General features: G+C 54.9%; 2 non-coding genes across 2 annotated transcripts; one reads left to right on the top strand and one right to left on the bottom strand.

Moving 5' to 3' along the window:
• Positions 1-2,019: 2,019 nt before the first annotated feature.
• Positions 2,020-2,091, bottom strand: TRNAA-UGC. Its single transcript has one exon. It is a non-coding gene; the product is annotated as a tRNA-Ala (tRNA).
• Positions 2,092-6,434: 4,343 nt separating this feature from the next.
• TRNAS-AGA lies at positions 6,435-6,516 on the top strand. Its single transcript has one exon. It is a non-coding gene; the product is annotated as a tRNA-Ser (tRNA).
• Positions 6,517-20,327: the final 13,811 nt, after the last annotated feature.

The following is a 20,327-nucleotide window of genomic DNA, read 5'->3' on the forward strand; positions in this document are numbered from 1 at the left end:
TTTTGTTGAATTTATCCTTTGTAGGTGCTAAAAATGCTTAGTGTAGTGGCTTTCATGGCGGAAAGCAAGACAGAGCCTTGGAAGGCCAGCAGGGTTTGTGGCACAGGAATTGTTTTCCAGATTCTGCAGGACTTCAACTCAGATTGCAGGATTCAAAGTCGTGAGTTTGGCCCTTACACCATGGGACCAGCAGGCACCTGTGATTACTGTGAACTGCAGGGAGGACTCTGTGGGCAGGAGCGGCTCTAGGCATTTTGCCTTCAAACACGGCCCAGGCAAGTTGCCTTGGCGACGCACTGCGGGAGGTCGCCAGTCGCAGGACAGGACCCGCAGCAGGCATGCCGCTGACAGCCTGCCTGCGCCCCTAGTGGCGACCCGGCAGAGGCCCCGCGGCTTGCTGTCCCAGCTGCGCACTTGGGCGTGCTGGGGCCTGGAGCCACGCCCTGTCTAATGGGGACAATTTTTTTCTGGCAGGAAGGATTCAGTGGGAACATGCCTCTCTGGCCAGCCCTGCATTTGTTCAAGTCAGCACACAGCACTTTGCTGCAGGCCAGAGCCTTTCTTCCTCCAGACTGTGAGGCCCAGTGGACAGGTGAGGCAATAGCACCTTGAGTCCCAGGCAGTAAAGGGCCCTTCCTAGGAAGGCATGTCTGAAAAGGAAAAACTAGAGTCAGGACAGTCCTTCTAAAACCCTTTAGGGGAAGTTACAGGAAAGCATTTCTTTGTGACCAGGGATGAACCCTGGACCCTCAGATTAAAGTCTGATGTTCTGTCAACTGAGCTAGCCAGGCTCACATTTGAAAAGTATGGAATTTCATGCAGAAGAGAAACTAGTCAAGAAAAAATGGGGGCAGAAACTATGGAAAACCTGCTACTCTCGCTCTTAGCAGTCCTAGCCCCAGCCTGCTCTCATCCGGTGCCCTGAGGCCTTATTGTTTTCATTAAATATCAAATCCAGGAGAAAACACCCAGTTATACAAAGCAAAACAGAAATCACAAACAGAAATGTCATTGGAAATTACAGAAATAAAAAGCAAAATGCAATTCCCATCCTTTATCGTGTCAAGGCCATTCCTGTATCAGGCACCGTAAGGTCCTGTGTGCTTCACGAAACCTGGATGAACTCCTTCTACAGCCTGAACATGAAACTCAACTGCTCCCAGGTGCCATGGTAAACCCTTTTCCCTGCTGTGACGTTGCACTCCCATGATTTTATGAAAATACGCACTAATGAGTGTGAATATAAAGTGACTGGACTATTCTTCATGCAAAGGAGTCTCTCTTGTAAGGTATCATTACAAAGCTTATAATCTACTGTGTGTATTTCATCCTATTTGTATGAACCGATCATTCTTGGATCTGAGGAGAACTAGAAATATGAACTATAACTCTAGTCCTGTTGTAATGATGCAAAGTGTGGGCCATTAGCAGTGGTTTGGACTCTTGATGGCTCCCGTGGCAGGACAATTGACTGGAGATGGCTCTGTCCTGCACCATCTGTAGAGTCAGGCTTAGGAAGAATGAAGGCTTGGGGGTCTCTACGGGACATGTGACCATGTCACCTGGTACAGGAATCCATCTTAAACCTGGGGCTCTTCCTCAGGAGAGAGAAAAATTCCCTGCCTTGTACCAAAGCTGTATAAGGGGGTGGAACTGAACAAACAAGCAGTCACGAGACATCCCCCAGCTACCACCTGAGCTGGAACAAGGGCTATACTCAGGTGAAAAGATTGGGCCCAGACAAAGAAATAAGTCTAGTCTTTGCCTCTCAGTCTGTGCAGATGGGACCTTTCCACTCCAGTGCTGGAGGATCTCTCCCTTCTCATCTACTCCTTTGTCCCAAGCTTGGCACAGCTGGTGGGAATTCTTAAATGTACAGAGGAGACTTGGGAGCAGAAACCCCCAGAACTTCCACGCAAATTGGCACTTGCCTCACTGAGCAGGACTGAAATTCCTGCAGGGAGACTGCTAGACCACATCCCTCTGGGTCATGAGCAAAGCAGCAGGGTGAAAAGAACTTGGAAATGCTAGGGATTGAACCCAGGACCTCATACATGCAAAGCATGTGCTTTACCACTGAGCTACATCCCTGGAGTGGTCATGTATGCTATAGGTTATACTCAGAGCCCTCCTGTTTCCAGAGCACCTAGTGGCCTAAAGGCATGGGGACATTCCCTGCTCTGAGGCCAAACCTGCTGTCCTGCAGGCTGCTGGTTCTTAGGGGTCACTTTGCAGCAGGGCCAGATTCTATGTGTGGGGCAGAAGAGTGGGTGCCCTGGGCTCAGGTTGCAGAGGATACACTCAGCCCTCTCCCAGCATTGGGTGAGGGTGCTGCACCCGTGCTGGAAGGAAATGTGTCGGGGGCATCAGTGAGTCACTCAACACCTGACCGTGGTAGCAGAAATGCTGTGGGGCGCTGCAGGTGTTTCTAGGATCTGCTCTTTCCACCTGCCTGTGACGTCCAGCTTTCCCCAGGTCATTCACTGCGGTGCAATTGGGTCACTGTTTCCATGGCTGACAGCAAGAATCACTCCCAGTTTCCCTTCTAGCTGCAGCAGGATTAGCCTGTGTCAGTGGTTAATGAGGTGGATCTAGTTGTAGATTGTTATTCATTCCCACCTTGACAATTCACCGTCCCTTTCCCATGCAGATTCCCAGCACCTCAGTGATCCTGGTAGCAGGGGTTGGGTCCTGAGACTTTCACGGTTCTTTCCCCCTCCACCTGCAGTGATGTCAGCTTTTCCCCCATCCCAGACAATCCATGAAATAACAACAGGGGCATAAAGAAAGAGGGGAGGGAACATCTCACGGCCAGGGCTGGATGTGCCCAGAGCCCCCTGCTTGTCCATTGTTTCCATGGAATTTGGCCCCCTGCTTTGCACAAGGGACAGAGAAAGATCTTGCTGTTCCTGTGTCTGTGCAAGGAAAATTGTGCTTCCCTAGGAAAGAGAGGTGGGAAATGGCCCCATGGAGGGACAATATCCTCAGGATTAAGAGCAAAGGACTCAGGCTGAGAACTGATTTAACCCCACTCACCTGAGATTTAACAAATTCTCTACCACGGAGACACTGGGAACTTGTGACATTGATCCAGACTCTGGGGGTTCGGGCTGCTTTAACTCTTGGCAAAAACATGAACTTGATTCCAAGAAGGGAGAGAGGAGAAGCCTGAAGCTGACTTTAGTCCCAGGCTGGGGTCTCCTGAATGGTGGGAACATCCTTGGCTGCTCCTCAGGGACAGCAGCTACTGGCGACATACCAGGGCTGGGATGTGAGGGGAATGTTACATGGACTTTATCATACAGGGCCCATCCTGCTTCTCAGAGACCACAGGCAAGAATCTAGAGAAGGACAAGTCATTTCTCAGCTGCATTCTCAGGAGAAGCCAGTAGCCGTCCTTGACCAGAGACCCAGGGGAGAAACCACGCAGTTCTGCGGGAGAGCTCTGGCTGCCAGGGATCCAGCAAGGAGGGAGTGCTGGGGATCTGGAGGCGAGTCCAGTAGGGTGGTCTCAGGAGTCAGAGGTGGCTTTGCCAGTGGGGAGGCGCTAGGTCACATGTTGGTGGGGTGGTGAAGCAGGGACTACAGGATGTGAGGCTGATTAAAATGAAACTGCACAAAAAACCCTCCTCCTTTGCTCCAGCTAAAGGCCCTAATTTGGCCTCTCCCCTTTCATAAAAATCTCCATATCTACCGGCTCTCAGAACCCCCTTTCTCCCATGGGTATTTTCGTGGTTTCTTCTTTTTTTCATGGTCTCATACAAATATTTTTGCCATCAAATTGATCAAGTAAATTTAGAATGAGAAAAACAATCAAACAACACATCTGTCTCTCCTTCACCAGACATGGTGTGTGTCTGAATTTTTCTACAGAACAATCTAGGCAGGCAGAGTCACCCCTACATTGACTTCACATCAGGCCCAGGACTTGCACCCAGCAATTCTTGGGGCCGTGGGACAGAACTGAGCTTCACTGGCAGCGGTGAGGAGGACGGCTGGGACTGAGCTGTCTAGGGAATATTTTAATCCTTATCTATTTTTCAGAGGATTAAATCAATGCAGCTTCCACTTCTCCGTCTCTGCCAAGGAAATGATGTTTCTGTGCAAAGTACCCAGACCTTTTAACAATAAGAAGTGAAATGAAATGGCCACATGATGGCAACAGAACCTAAGAAACGTGTTAGTCTCTAAGGTGCCACACATACTCCTGTTCTTTTTGAGGATACAGACTAACATGGCTGCTCCTCTGAAACCTAAGAGATGAGAAGCCATGTTCTTGTTCAATGTGCACTGAAGCTGAAAAAGGAGATGTTTCCTCTTTGATTCCTAAGCCCCCAACTCTAATCCACTAAACACCCCTTTCCTCCCACAGCCAGGACTAAAACCCAGGAGTCATAACTAGTGGCCCCCCTTAACCTTCTCTCTGTGAGGAAGAAGAAGCTCTGAGACCCCTGGGCTGTCCCCTTGCCACCCTGCCTGGGCTGCACTTGAAACCCAATGGGGTTTCCTTGGGCAGTTCTGAATCTTGCTCCCAGGAAGGGTGAAATTTTAGGAGCAGGTTCCAAATAGTGCAATTAACCAGCCAGAAGGGGCAGCAGGTATCGGTGTAGGAACCATTGAAATAATCATAGCAAAGTAGTTCAGGGAAACTGTTATTAATGAAGTGTGAGTGAAAGGTGAGAATCTGATGGTGTCAGTGTCATACTAGAGGGCGCTGTGATGGTTTTAAATTTGTCATCCAAACCCAGCCACCACCTAGCACATGTTTTAACCTCTTCCTCTCTTACCGTTGCTCCTTATCAGGAAGGGAGAGAGCAAAGGAGCAATAGAAACAGAGACCTAGTGACCGGAGCAAACATTTCTTTGCTCCTTGCTTGGCTCTGTCAGTTATTTGGGTACAAACTCATCCCCCACCCACTGTCTGGGCTGGGCTCAGTGGGCAGGAAGAGCTCAGCTGTCAGTGGCACTTGGGGAGCTCGGGACATTACTGTGAGCTGCTTGAATGTTTATGTGAAAACCACCTAAACACGGACACAAGGTCTAGGCTGCAGTAACTCATCTTGCATCTATGGCTGTTGAAGCTACAAGGCAGAGGACTAAGTACAACATTTAAACTTATGTTTGACCTCAGAGAATAAAACAAATGTGTCTGTGAAAAGAGGGGAGTTGAGTTCAATCCCTTGTCACCATCCATGTGCAAACTAGGAACCTGTTGCTTTGCATTCCCGATGTGTCACCCTCATGGGTTTTAAAAATGGGGGTTAATTAAACTTTACATATACATGTAGACACCACAGCTTGCACACCCGTCAACATAGCTTCCACCAGTGACATAGCTACCACTCAGAAAAGACAGCTCAGTGGTTTGAGCATTGGCCTACTAAACCCAGGGTTCTGAGTTCAATACTTGAGGAGGCCACTTAGGAATCAGGGGCCAAAATTGGTCCTGCTAGTGAAGGCAGGGGGCTGGACTGGATGACTTTTCAAGGTTCCTTCCAATTTTAGGAGATTGGTATATCTCCAATTATTACTATTTATTACTATTACTGTTACTCTCGGGGAGATGGGTTAACTGCACGGACAGGACAGCTCTCTCCCCTCCGCTTAGAGCATCTTCATTATTTATGAATAGGTGGGAAATAACCTCCTGAATGGACAGGAACCAATGTATCAGATATTGCTGTGTCTGCATTCAATATGGGTAACTGGTCATATTGGGCTGGATTAGTAGGATCGTTGCCAGCAGATGGAGGGAAGTGATTATTCCCCTCTATTCAGCACTGGTGAGGCCACATCTGGAGCCTTGCATCCAGTTTTTGCTTGCTCCTCTCCTCCCCCAAGGCCTCCTCGCGCCTCTCCACTCCCTACCCCAAGGTCTGCCTGCTGGCCCCCCGCTCTGCCCCCTCCTGAGACCAGACCAGCCCACCGCTAAAACATCTCTGCCCCTCTCCTGCCCTGCCCACCGCTCACACCTCTCTGCCCCCTCCCCTGAGAACCGCCCTGTCCACCTCTTTCTTTGGTCATCTGTTATTATTCCTTGAAACATCAAGGATGAAATAAAAAGCTGATTTTTCTCCAGGGTGAGGAAAGAAAGGAGCCACCAACCCCCTGGCAAAGCTCAGTGCCCCAGAGAAAACCTGCCCCCTACTATCACAATCACTGATGTACTGGGGATACGACAGGAAAGGGACTGTCTGAATGATCAAGGCAGGAAATGGACAACAAGCTACAGCAACGTCGTTAGCCACAAACGCACTCTCCTCATGCTCCAGCCAGAAGAGAAAGGAGCAGGAATTCTTGCTATTCAGCCATGGACACACTTACACAAGGGCACAGCAGTGGGTGTGTTGTGGAAGCTGGTCTGAGGAAACAACTGGAATGGATCACTCAGTGAGAACAGAACTAGAGTGCAGTGAAAGCCACATATCAAGCAAGTAGTTGTGGCCGAGTGGTTAAGGCGATGGACTAGAAATCCATTGGGGTCTCCCTGCGCAGGTTCAAATCCTGCCAACTACGCAGGAAGTTGTGGTTCTTTAGTTTCAATGGAGCTGGGTCTTGTCTCACTCTTCAGTTATGTCTACATGAAAGAATAATGTGGCTTAGGTTAAAGTGTTTTAATTGAACAGCTGTTGCATGTCCACCCTATTCCCCTGTGTCACCAGAGCACATCCATGTTAGCATCTCTTGGATGGCCACAGAGAGCAGTGCACTGTGGGTAGCCATCCCACTGTGCAGCTGGCTGCAGGGTGCTTTGGGAAGGGTTTGCAATGCCTCACGGGCTGGTACAGCATCACATGATGCAGGTTTCTATCCCATTGTTCCATGGGCATCCTACTAGATTGCCAGCTGCTTTTCAACTGCATGTGTGTGGTGGGGTAGAGAGCGTGTGTGTGTGGGGGGGGGAGACAGTGTGTGCGTTGCGGAAGAGTGAGTGTGTCGCACACTGTCTCTAAGTTCAGACAGCTGCTGGAAGCAACCAGTCCTGAGGCAGGGGACAGCCCAGACATCAGCCCCCTTCTCTCACTGGCTCAGCACAGCACTCTCTGTCACACACACACATGTACACACTGCTGCCTGCTTAGCTCGGTGTCAGGGGTGCTGGAACAGGGGGTTTAGAGGGCCATGGTCCCACCACTCTTTACTGGCTGTTAGGACAAATGATGGGGGGGAGGGTGCAGTCTTGGGGAAGAGGCGTCTGTGGGTGTGGCCTCGGGGGGAGAGGTGGTGTGAGTGGGGGTCCTTAGGGAAGGGGTGTCATGGGGGTGCCACAGTTCGGACAACGGTGCCCCCCCCACTGTAAGGAAGCTTCTGCCGCCCCTGCTCTGTGTTGGCAGAGCGGGAGAGAGCAGCACCCACGGCAGTGATTTGCTCCCTGGGGCTCCGGCAGGGGGGCTCGGGAGGTGATTTAAAGTGCCAGGGGCTCCGGCCGCTACAGGGAGCCCTGGGCCCTTTAAATCACCAGCCTGGGGTAGCCGGGCCGGGCTGGCACAGCATACCGTCTCTTGCCGGTACCCCATACCGGAACATACCGGCTTACTTTCACCTCCGGAAGGTCCTCACATGGATCAATAACCGGTTAAAAGACAAGAAACAAAGGGTAGGAATAAATGGTCAGTTTTCAGGATGGAAACAGGTAACTAGTTTCCAGTATTAGTCAACATATTCATAAACAACCTGCTAAACAGTGAGCTGACAAAATTTGCAGATGATCCAAAACTACCGGCTTGCTGCCTAGAACGAACGCTCCTTGAATGGGGCGATCCACAGGGAATCATAGAATCATAGAACTTAAGATCAGAAGGAACCATTATGATCGTCTAGTCTGACCTCCCGCAAGATGCAGGCCACAAAAGCTGACCTACCCACTCCTGAAATAATTCTCTCCCTTGACTCAGCTGTTGAAGCCCCAAATCCTGATTTAAAGACTTCAAGTAGCAGATAATCCTCCAGCAAGCGACCCCTGCCCCATGCTGCGGAGGAAGGCAAAAAACCTCCAGGGTCTCTGCCAATCTACCCTGGAGGAAAATTCCTTCCCGACCCCAAATATGGCGATCAGCTGAACCCCGAGCATGCGGGCAAGACTCTCCAGCCAGACACTCAGGAAAAAGACTTTCAATATCCCAACATTGACCCTCGGTACTAATTACCAGTGGTTGCACGTTATTGACCTATTGACTAAATCACGTTCTCCTATCAAACCATTCCCTCCATAAACTTATCAAGCTTAATCTTAAAGCCAGAGAGGTCCTTCGCCCCCACTGTTTCCCTCGGTAGGCTGTTCCAGAATTTCACTCCCCTGATGGTTAGAAACCTTCGTCTAATTTCAAGACTAAACTTCCCGACTGCGAATTTATATCCATTTGTTCTTGAGGGAGTAGCTCAAACCTCCAAAGTGCCTGGCCAGGGGCAGGACATTGGCCCAGCAAGGGAGGGGTGTGGCAGTGACATCACAAAGGCCTTTTGCAGGACCTCAGACTATTGGTCAAAGCGGGGGGGGGGAGGTGGTGACCTCACAGAGAGATGCTGACATCAGCCAGGCAGGACAGGGCAAGGGGCCAGGGACACCTCAGAGACCCCTGTGGCTTTGCTCCAGCAAGTCTCCTTCTCCAGGTCTCTCTTTGAGGACTGAGAGAGTATTCGGGTTCATGGACATGAGCGCCAGGAGGAACCTCTTTCGAGTTTTCTCCTTCCATTTTAGTGATTTTACTAGAAAACAGCCGTCCCTGTTTAGAAGGTAAGAGCCTCCTCGAGGTTTGAAACCTGTTCAGTCTGATCCATCACGTGACACTTGAATTCTAGGCATGGAAAACACGAGCTTAAGGAGGCAGAATTTTATTCCGCACCTGGGATTTTGTCCCTCAGAATCACTGGGGACTTTAGGGTTTGTCCTTTTTGTTTCACCTTTTCCTCCATCCATCCCTCTCTCCTTTCTCTTTGTCTCTTGCTTCTTTTCTCCTTTCTCCTGTTCCCCTCCTAACACCAGGAGAGGGTGTGTGTGTGTGTGTGTGTGTGTGTGTGTGTGTGTGTGTGTGTGTGTGTGTGTGTGTGTGTGTGTGTGTGTGTGTGTGTGTGTGTGTGTGGGTGGCAGGGGAGATCTCGGCAGCTCACACTGTGTGAGGACCACCAAAACTGTGGGGCTGGAGTAGTGGTCGGGCAGTGATCCCCACCAGTGACCTGGGCCATCCTTTGGGCTCTCTGGTGAGAACCCTCAGCCTCCCATCCTCAGTCTCTACCCTGATTGGCTGAGCAGCGGGTTATTGACAGGGAGGAGACTCAGGTCCTTGTTGTTCTCTTTTAAGACCAAGTAAATAAGTCAGAACCAGTCATATGTTTGATTAATTTTGCTGCTTCTCTGCATTAATTGTCACTGAGCAGTTCATGATTCTCTCTAACATTGCAGTTCTCCTCAAATACTTGCTGAAACTGTGCACTGCTGTTGGTCTGGAGCTCATGTGAGAGCACTTTATTCAGGTCATTCAATGTGTGAAATTCAAGATCTGATGGTTAATTTCAAAATCAAGAAAAGGGAAGGAGAAAACTCGAAAGAGGTTCCTCCTGGCACTCACGTCCATGAACCCGAATACTCTCTCAGTCCTCAAAGAGAGACCTGGAGAAGGAGACTTGCTGAAGCAAAGCCACAGGGGTCTCTGAGGTTTCCCTGGCCACTCGCCCCTGTCCTGCCTGGCTGATGTCAGCATCTCTCTGTGAGGTCACCACCTCCCCACCACCTTTGACCAATAGTCTGGCTCCGCTTGCTGCAGCTCTTCTCCCAGCACAGATCTGCTCCCTGGGCGGCTTCTACGGCTCGTGCTGCTGCAGCTCGGCTCCCAGCACAGATCTGCTCTGGTTCTCCCCGGCTGGTGCAGCTCTGCTCCCCGGCTCTTCTCGGGCTCCTGCTCTCTCCTTAGCTCTGCCCCACTCTGGCCCAGGCAGTTCCAGCTCCCACGGAGGATGGGAACCCCTGGCCTGGTGACTCCCTCATTACACTGCCTGGCCTGTCAGTGCAGCTAACTTGGAGCTTTGGCCTCTCCCCATTTCCCAGGGGACTGTCAGTCTCAGGGGCCTGATTTCCCATTGGCCCTTCCCCCTTCTATTGGTGCTGGGAACTAGCCAATCAAACCCCCACTAAGTTTTAGTAAGGGGCCAACAGTCCCGTACTTGAGCCGGCCCCGTGAGAGTCACCGATGTGCAGAGAAAGCAGCACGAGCTGGTCCCATGGTGTAACAGGCAGCACTCAGGACTCTGAATCCTGCAATCTGAGTTCAAATCTCAGTGGGCCCTTGTGTTGGTTTGTGGTAAAGCCCTAGAACTCACAGTGCTTAACTTCCCTGTCTCCAGCTGTGCAAGAGCAAATCTTTCCCCTCCTGCTGGGTGACTCACCCACTGGAGCCAGGTCTTGGGTTGTGATGGCCAAAATTGGTTGGGACTCTAGAACTTGTTACCCTGATGCCTCTGGTTTGACCAGGTGCTTGGGATTCTTGCTGATTCACATGAGGCCCACAAGTTTGTCCATTTTGCTTGCAGACACATGTTACCTCTTGTCCACCTGGCGCTTGAAGGAAGGAGGGCCAGGGCCAGGCTTCATAGTCAGGGCTATGCAGGAGGGAGGCAGAGACTGGAGCCCAGCACCTCTCCTCCTCTGGGCACCTGGAGCAGAGGCGGCTGGTGCTGACAGCTCCAAGGGAAGGCTTAAAAGCTACAGAGCAACTGAGGGTGGGGCCAGAGGAGGAGAGGACCATGCCTGTGTGTGGCCAGCAGAAGGCCACAAAGACACCCAGCCAGCCTGCTCCTTGCTATGCCAAACCCCCACTGAAGACGTGCTTAATCCACTTGCTGATCAGGAGGAAAACCTGTCAAAATCTGTGTGTGAGGAGAACCCACTTGGCTCGGAAGGAGCGAGGAAAAAGAGCAAGTGAACAAAATAACTTGTGACAGAGCAAGCGAAAAGAACGTGAAAGGCAGAGAAAGAAATAAAGGGAGAGAAAAAACATTAGAAAAAGAAGGAAAGAAAGGAAGAGCGTGAAAGGTAGAGGGGAAAAAAGAAAGCAAGAACATACAAGCTAGAGAAGGAAAGGAACGAATGAACCACAAGCGCTAGTTGAAGCTGGAATGGGACAGTCAGAGAAAGGACAGACTGACCTGTTAAGTAAGGTTGCACCCCAGATTCTTCATGTTGGGGGAACAGGCCTCCCATTTCCATCCTGGCCCTGCTTGGGGGGACCATCCATAGGTGCCTATTGGCACCCCCATGCTCTGAGGAGGGGGCAAGCCCCCCCATACCCGCCCCTCCCCAATCATGACTCCCTTCCTGCACGCTCCTGGGAATGGGGGAAGGGGGGGAAGGTGTGTGCTGAGCAGCACCGTGGGTGTCTCTCCCTGGGGCGAAGGAAGAGGATATTTTTTGTACCAGAAGGAAAGAGCAGGGGGCGGGGGCGTTTGTGGAGCCGGGGCGCACACCAGAGAGAGGAACTGAACGCAGCCCAGCGTGAGCCCAGTGCCAGTTGGAGCCGAGACGCCCATACCTGGAGGACCATCTCCAGAACCTACCTTGATGGTGCCGTCCATCACCGCTCCCACATGGAGCTTCCCACCTAGACCTCCCTGGACGAGGTGAGGTGGTGCATTGGCAAAGGGGGCGGTTTGAGCAGGGGTGTGTGTGTGTATCTAATTTTAGGAAGTGAAGTCACAAACTGCTGGGGCTGGTTTCCTGTTGGTGTGAGCTTTTTTTTTTTTTTCCTCATCTTCTTGTTTTAGGGCTAGGGCTGGGTGGCTTCCTGCGCTGCCGTTGTCGAGGGCAGCGGCTCAAGGGGCTCAGGGTGGAGAATCGGTCGGGGGGAAGGGTGCACGGGAGGTCACAGGGATAAGAATCACATTTAGCCCTTGCACGGTAATGGTGGTGCACTCACGCACTGCCACACCTTTTAGTATCATGACTATTTATCTGTACAACAGCAGCACCTTCAGAGACTGGCACTTCCCAGACACAGCGAGAGACAGGCCATGCCCCAGAGAGTTTACAGGCTCCACACCCAAAAAGTGGGAGGAGAAACAGACCCAGTGTCACACGGCAGCACTGAGAGCAAAACCCAGGAGTCCTGGCTCCTGCTGCTCTAACCACTAGACCCCACTCTGCTCCCAGAGTTGGGGACAGAACCCAGGAGTCCTGGCTCCCCAAAAGGGCGGGAGTGGGGTCTAGTGGTTAGAGGAAAGGAAGATGGGTGTCAGGACTCCTAGGTTCCAGTCCCAGCACTGGGGTTAGAGTGGAGTCTCGTACGTTAGCACAGGTGGGGCTGGGAGCCAGGACTCCTGGGTTCTTCCCATCCCCCCCTGAACCACCTTGCACAGCAGGAGGGAGCTGGGCAGGAAGCGGTGATGGGGTTAAAAACTACCAAGAAATGCAAATCCTGGAAGGAGCCTGTGCCAGGAACTGGTGGCCCCATCCCCACCTCTGATCCCCTTGGCTGGCACTGGATCATGCCCCTGTGCCCCCAATCCACCCCTGTGAGCCCTGGGGGCAGGGAATAGCCATGGTGCTGGGCCCCCATCCAATTGAAGTATTCAGTGTTGCAGTGACCCAAGGTGTGTGCCCAGAATGGGGATGTGGTGTGCGTGTGGGGTGGATGGATGGATTTCTGCATGTGTTTGTGTATGTGTGGTTTTCTGCAAGGGTTTTGTGTGTGGGGTGTATTACAGTTGTGGGTGTTGTGTTTGTGGCTGTGCAAGTGTGTGTTTTCATGTGGCTGGATTTGTGCATGTGTTTGCATCTGTTAGCAGTTGTATTGATGTTGGCTGGATTTGTGCGGGTGTTTGTGTATATTAGCAATTGTGTATGTGTGTGGCTGGATTCATGCATGTGTTTGTGTATGTTTGCAATTGTGTGTGTGTGTATGTGTGCATGCTCTGCTGCCCTCTTTCGGTACAACAACTGTTTCTCTGTATGTCACAGCCCCCATACCGTTGACCCCGGTGGTGATTTCCCCATGTTACAAGGGCTGGCTGGCCTGACCCTTCTCCCCTCTGCAGAGTGTGGCGGGGGCTGCAGCTCACCCCCTGTGGGGCAGCAGTGCCAAGGTGCGGGGCACTGGGCTGCGATGCACCTGGAGAGCAGCTCAGGTGAGGCAAGGCCGGGCCTGTGGTGTCCGTTCTGTGTTGCCTGGTGCTGGGCCATTGCACAATCCCCAACCACGCCGCACAGCGCACCCCGAGAGGGGACAGGGGGCCAAGCAGATGATCCAGCACGAGGGGGAGAGGATGTGTGCTTGGGGGGAGGAAAAGCCTTGGGCTGCACTGGGGAAGTGCAGAGCAGGGGTGACACCCCAAAAACCTGCAGCAAAGGGATGGACAGGTGGGGTGGGTGGATAGAAGAGGCAGCGGGTCTAAAATCTAAAAGGGGAGTGTGGGGTCTAGTGGTCAGAGCAGGGGGTGGGGTTGCTGGTCAGAATTCCTGGGTTCTATCTCCAGCTCTGGGAGGGGAGTGGGGTCCAGTGGTTAGAGTGTGTGTCAGGGGAGCCAGGACTCCTGGGTTCTCTCCCTGGCTCTGACTCTCTCGTGCAATCCCTCGGCAGTTACTCAACTCGCCAGCTTGTGGGAGCGAGGAGCTGGGTTGTGACACAGCCTAGAGTCCTGTGCTCTCTCTTTCTTACCCAACCCAGGGCAGGGTGGGGGATGGCCTGGGAGACCCGCTAAGAAAGGCGCTTCTGGTGGGTTTGTGTGTGGGTCACGCTGCCCCTGGCTGGATAGACCCCCTCTAGGTCAGAACCAGTCTCAGCCCGGGTCAGACCCTGGGAGCCCAGCCCCCTCTGTCGCCACGGCTATGTCTATTGGTCTCCTGGAAAGGTCCATTCTCATTGGTAGCTGTCCAGTGGCAGTGAGTTCCACAGGCCTCGGTACACGCTGTGTGGGGCAGGAGGTCCTTGTGTTGGGAGCAGTGGGAGTGAACTGTATGCGGTTGTGTCTCTGAGCACAGTTGCGAATATTCCAGTGTGTGTGAGATTGTGAGTGTGGCTGGGGGTGTGATTGTTTCTCTCTTTGCGGGTGGAGCTAGCATGCCCCTCTGGGTGTGTTGTGTGTAAGTTTTCTTGGGACTGTGTGAGTCCCTTGTGCGTCAATGTGTGTGTGTGTGTGTCACTTGCTGCAGGATACAAAATCCTGCAAAGCCACCACACACACACACACACACACACACAGAGCAGGGCTCAGCCCCACCAGCAGGGAGCAGCAGGGACACACACGTCTCTCCTGGGCCAGTTTGGACAATTTCCCTTCACGACCCAGCACAGTGCTGGTGCCCCCACATGGGGGTGGGCAGTGACCGGGCAGAGTGGGGGGCAGATGTGCTGGATTCAGAAGGAAGCACTTTGAGAAAATCAGCCAAGGCCCTTAGCAGAGCTGGGACACAGACCCAGTGGCCCTGCACCACCCTGGGAGGGGAGTGGGGTTGAGTGGTCAGAGCAGGGAGGGGGCTGGGCACCAGGACCCCTGGGTTCTACCCCTGGCCCTGGGAGTGGAGGGGATCTAGAGTAGGGGGACTGGGAGCCAGGACTCCTGGGTTCCATAGGGGAGACTGTTTTTTCCTGTGCTCCCCTCCCTAGAGATCCCAGCCCAGCCCCCTAGTGGAGAGTGAGTGGGAGCGGGGGAAGTTGCTGTCGCAGTTCAGAAACATGATTCAACCCCCCCCCCCCCCATGGGCTGTGACATCATGGACCTCAAGTATCAAAGGGGTACTGCAAAACATCTGTTAGTCTATAAGGTGCCACAGGATTCTTTGCTGCATCATGGACACCTCCCTCCCCAAGGCAGACAGTAGAAGCCCCGCCCCACCAGAGAAGGGGAGTGGGTCTAGTTGCACCCACAACAATCCCACTCATGGTTGCAAAGAAACCCCCACAGCCCCACAAACCACTGCTAGGACAGGATCTGCTGCTCCCACCTGTTTACTTGTCACCGTGAGCTGCTCCCAGCCAGGCACCACACCCCATTCACACCCCTTTGGTCAATATGTAGCTCGGTGTTAATCACTGCCCTAACGTGACTCCGGTGCAGGCACCCACAGCACGAACTCCCCACACCGGATTCTGTCCACACACAGAGAATTCTCTCCGCCGGGCTCCTTCGGTTCCTCTTGCTGCTCTCCGTCCTGCCGCCAGACACTGCTCATCTGCATAGCCCCGCCCATGGACACGTGACACCTTCTGTCGTTTTGGTCTCAAGCGAATGAGTTGCCCGCGGGGAGTGAACACGTCAGCGCACGTCACAGCCCCAGCGCGCGGCACAGCCGCCGGGCGGGATTGTCTGTGAGCCCCATGCTGGGGGCGGGGCTTCAGGGAGAGACCCCGCCCCATAGACAGACTGGGGCAGGGAGATATTGGGGGAAGGGATGAGGGGATGGGGGGAGAAGGGGGGAGGGAGAGACCCACCCCCATAGACCCCTAGAGGCAGGGAGATATTGGGGTCAGGAGGGGAGAAGGGGGATTGGCAGAGACCCAGCCTGGGGTGCAGGGGAAATGGGGTGGGGTGGAGGGAGACATGTCGGGTGGGGGTGGGGTGTGTGAAATGTTGGTCCAGGGAAACTGAGTCACTCCCAGGACATGCTGTGCAGGGGGGAGCACAGGGGCAGGGAGAGAGCCCCAGCCCCACAGAGCCCCAGAGGGATATTGGGGGCAGGGGACGGGGGAGAGACCCAGCCTCATAGACCCCTAGAGGCAGCGCGATATGGGGCGGGGTAGGAGAGGGGATGAATGAGAAGACACCCATCTCCATAGACAGGAAATGAGGGGAGATGGGGGGAGGGAGGGATCCAGCCCTATAGACCTGTAGGGGCAGGGAGATATTGGAGGCAGGAGGGGAGAAGGGGGGTTGGCAGAGACCCAGCGCGGGGTGCAGGGAAATGGGCTGGTTTGGAGGGAACTGGGGAGGAGAAGAGACACATGGCAGGACACACCTTGGGACAGGGAAACTGACTCACTCCGAATACATGTGGAGCAGGGCAGGGCGGAGGCAGATCATGCTGGTCCCAGGGTAATTTCGGGGGGTTCTGATTCCCCACTCAGCCGGGGGGGGGGGCTCCTCTCTGGGCTGAGGAGCCCTGGGGTGGGGCGGGTGCAGGGGCTGTGTGTGTGTGTCCGGCTGGGGGAGCTGCCTGGGCAGAGGGGCTGGAACCAGGGGCGGCTCCAGGCACCAGCACACCCAGCGCCTGGTTGGGGGACAAGCTGCAGGGGGCTCTGCTGGTCGCTGCGAGGGCAGCAGGCACCCCCCCAACCCCTCCCCCACTCTGCCCCCCTCGCCTCCCTCCCAGAGCTGGGGGAGAACCCAGGAGTCCTGGCTCCCAGCCCTGACCCTCCCCCTATTTCCATATGGCTCCATCCAACAGCCCCGCCCCCCGGTGGGGAGAGACGAGGCCAAGGGGAGAAGCAGGTGGGGAGGGCGCTGGGGGCACTGCGCTGCGGGGGGTGGGGAGGCAGGGCCGAGACCCGAGACACGCAAGGGCCCGGCAGGAGCCGGAGGGGGGCGGGGCCGGGGCTCGCTGGGGGGCGGGGCGCGGAGGTGCGTGGGGGGGGGAGGTGTCAGGTTGACCCAGGACCCGCCCTCACCTGGGCTGGAGGACGGAGGCGCCCCAGGGCAGGCTGGGAGTTGTAGTTCCTGGCTCGTCTCAGAGCGGAAGTGACGATCCGGTTGCTCAGACAACGCGCCCCCTCCCAGTGCACTCTGGGACGCGTAGTTCTCTCTCTCTCTCTCTCACACGCGGCCTCCTATTGGAGGCGGGGCCGTAACTCGGCACTTCGCCGCGCCCCTCCCCGCTCCCAGATTGGCGGAGAGCGCGGGACAGAGACTCGGCGCGTGGGGGGAGGCGCCGGTTCCCTCGCCCCGAGGCTTCGCTGCCCCCCCCCAGGTGCTCTGAGCACCTTTCCCCTGCATGAAGAAGACCCTGTGTGGCTCCAAAGCTGGTCCAGTAACAGGGATCACCTCACCTGCCTTGTCTCCTGGTATTCTGGCCAGTTTCCAACTTCCCTTCGCTGTTGGTCCTCAAACCTCCTCCTAGCAACCCCCCCCCCCCCAGTCTCTTAAGATGCCAAACCTCCCCTGGAGCCCAACCCTGGCGGGGGATCACCCCACCTGAAAACCCTACGGCACCATGGGAGTGGTAGTGTCCACTGCCTCCATCTCCCACCAGCCAGGACAGGCCCCACAGCACCATGGGAGTGGTCGTGTCTCCTGCTTCCATTTCCTGACAGCCGCTGCCAGGCCCGGCCCAGACTTCCCATTTCTGGTGCGAGTCCGGCAGCAGATGCTGCCATGAGGCGGTGCCGGGAAGGGTGGTGCTGGTGTCAGGAGAAAGCAGGAGGAGCAGGTGGGGTCTGTGCTCCTGCGGGGAGGTGCTGCCCTTGCCTGCCCACCCAACAAGTGTTACACGCAGGAGCCTTCGTGCCCCGTGTGTTCAGGTCCCTCCCAGCGCCAGCTTTAAACTCCGCTGCTCAGTTCTAAGCTTTGGCCACACGGGGGCAGCCTGGAGCTCAGCCAACGCCTCCCGTTGCTGGTTGCGTTTCCCGCTCCTCGTGGCAGGTTCACACCCGCAGGCAGATCTCTGAATCGGAGCCGAACCGTTCCCCAAACCCAGCGCTTTAGCAGCAGCTTTGCTAGGAAAGCGCTGACGTCCCCAAGTAAAGTAAGAGCCAGAGCGCTGTGTGCGGGATCTTCTATTGGGCCCCTCACCGTGGTGTCTGTCAGGCACAAGGGGAAACCAGGGAAATGTTTTCATGGCGTTTAAGGGCAGAAGGGGCCATTAGCTCAGCTAGTCTGACCCCGAATAACACAGAATTACACCATGACACGTATTGATCCCACAGACCTTAGACAGATCAAAGCGTCTCAGCCCTCAGGAAGGAGGCTAAACTGGGTACCAGAGGCAGCGAACAAGGGGCCCCCAAGGCAATGGCAGGGAGCTGTCGAGGTGAAATATGCCCAGATGATCCCAGTAGGCGACCCACCCCCATGCTGCAGAGGTGGGAGTCCCTGTTCCTCCTGCCCTTAAGAATCTCTCGTGGTAAGTGGGTCCCCCCAGTTCCCCAGATAAGAGTCCTCCATGTGGTTTCCCTGGCTTCACCTCCAAATAAGAACATTGTGTGGAGGGGGTGGGAGGAAGGTTGTCTGGCAGATCTGTAAAGGGGGACTGTGTCTCCCGGTCTGGCCCAGGCTCCTGGGAGGAAGTGATCTCAGTGTGTCTGGCTGTCTCCATTCGTCCCACCCATAAGAATCCCTGGTGTGTGGGTGCACCCTAGACCATTAAGGATCTCTGGTGGGTGGGTGTCTCTCTGCCCTAGTCAGGATCTCTGGGGCAAAGAGACTTTGACTCACCCAGGCTGGGCTGCCATCATGGAACAGACCAGGTCCTTCTGTGGAGGGTTTGCGTTCCTCCAAGGCCGTGATCTCAGTGTGTGTGGGTGTCCCTGTCCCTTCAACCCTTAACAATCCCTGGTGCATGGGTGCGCTGGGCCCCATTATAATCCCCTCTGTCTTACCCCCCATGAGGGATCCGGTGGATGTGGGTGTTCTCCACGCTGCTGGGGGTGTCTGGTGTCCCTGTCCCTCCTGGTTAATAGTGGGGTGTGTGGGTGTCCCCCAGCCCATTAAGGATCCATGTTGTGTGGATGCCCCCGTTCTTCTCATTAAGAATGGTGCAATGGAGCATATGGGTGTGTCCCCCACCCCATGAACTAGCTCCCATGTGTGGTTCCCCTGCCCCCATCCAGGCTCTGTGGTGTGTGGGTGTCGCTGTTCCTCTTTTCAAGATCTGTGTGGCAGGGGGGCGTCCCTCCCCCCAAGTCAGAATCCCCAGCGTGTGGGTGCTCCCATCCCCCCATCCAGACTCTGCGGGGGGGGAGGGAGGTCTAAAAAGAGACCGTGTCTCACTGTTTTGCCCAGGCTATTCTGCAGGGGCTATTCACAGGTGCGATCCCACTACTGATTAGCACAGGAGTTTTGACCTGCTCCATTTCCAACCTGGGCTGGTTCACCCGTCCTTAGGCAACCTGGGGACCCCAAGCTTCCCCAGGATCACCATATTGATGCTGAACTTAGTGCGGACACCTGATCGGCACAACCCCCTGAAGCCCAGAACTCCTGAGCTCAAGCGATCCGCCAGCCTCAGCCTCCCCAGGCGCTGGGATCACAGGCACCAGCCACGGAGCCCGGCTTGTTTTGTAGCCTGGCAGCTGGAGCTTTAAACTCTGCTTGTGAGCTCTGTGCCTTGGCCAGACGGGGACAGCCTGGAACTGGGAAATGCTCCTGCTCCCCCTGCCCCCGTCTCATGTCGAGCTGCAGGCGCCACTGTCCTGCCAGGTAAGATCCCGGATGTTTCGGTGCCCCCTTCCCCCGCCCAGGTGTCCGGGGACCTCTGCCCCCCATACAGAATCCTGGGTGTGGGGGTGTCCGTCCCTCTGCAGAGGATCCCGGAGTGTGGATGCCCTTGCCCCCCCCCACAAGATCCTGGGTGTGTGGGTGTCCGTCCCTCTGCAGAGGATCCCGGACTGTGGATGCCCTTGTCCCCCCCTACAAGATCCTGGGTGTGTGGGTGCCACTCTCCCCCCCGTAGATCTCTGGTGGGTGGGTCCCCAGGGTGTGAGTGCTCCCATCCCCCGATACAGGCTGGGGGGGGGGGTATAACTGGCTCTCCCTGTCCTGCCCAGGTGGTGCTACAGCAGCTGTTCACAGGGGCAGCAACCCCAGTGTCACCCTGCAGCTTTAACCTGCTCCAGGGGTGACCTGCTTCACCCTCCTGTGGGAGCCCGGGGAACCCGAACTTCCCAGAATCACCTGATCGATGCCGAGCTTAGCACAGACACCGGCTCAGCATGGCAGGGTGCAGCCCTGAGCCCTGACAATCAGCTTCCCTCCGCCTCCTGCTGCACAGCGAGGATCCCACGCGAGAGGCTTTGTGCCCAGTTTGCTCAGGAGCGTCCCAGGCTCCAGCTGTAAACTCCGCTGGTCAGTTCTGATCTTTGGCCACACGGGGGCGGCAGTAACAGTCCCATCTAAACGCTGTTTGCGTTCGACCCTTCGGATCACGGATTGTAACCCGCGGGCAGATCTCTGAGTGCAGCCAAATCCCTCCCCAAATTAAACATTGAAGCAGCAGCTCCCGTTGGAAAGATCAGGATTTTTGCCTTTAAAAACAAGGGAAATGTCTCCAGCGAGAGACTGAAGAAACTCAATTGATTTCATTGACTCCATGAATGTTCCTCTGTGTCCCCCTAGGAGTCATGCCCCACATTTTGGGGACCACTGAACCCTACTCGGTAATCAGGGGCTAGTGATGCCAAAGCCCAGGGAAA

This window comes from Mauremys reevesii, linkage group 23 (genome assembly GCF_016161935.1).
Source record: "Mauremys reevesii isolate NIE-2019 linkage group 23, ASM1616193v1, whole genome shotgun sequence".
NCBI classification, from domain to species: domain Eukaryota; kingdom Metazoa; phylum Chordata; order Testudines; family Geoemydidae; genus Mauremys; species Mauremys reevesii.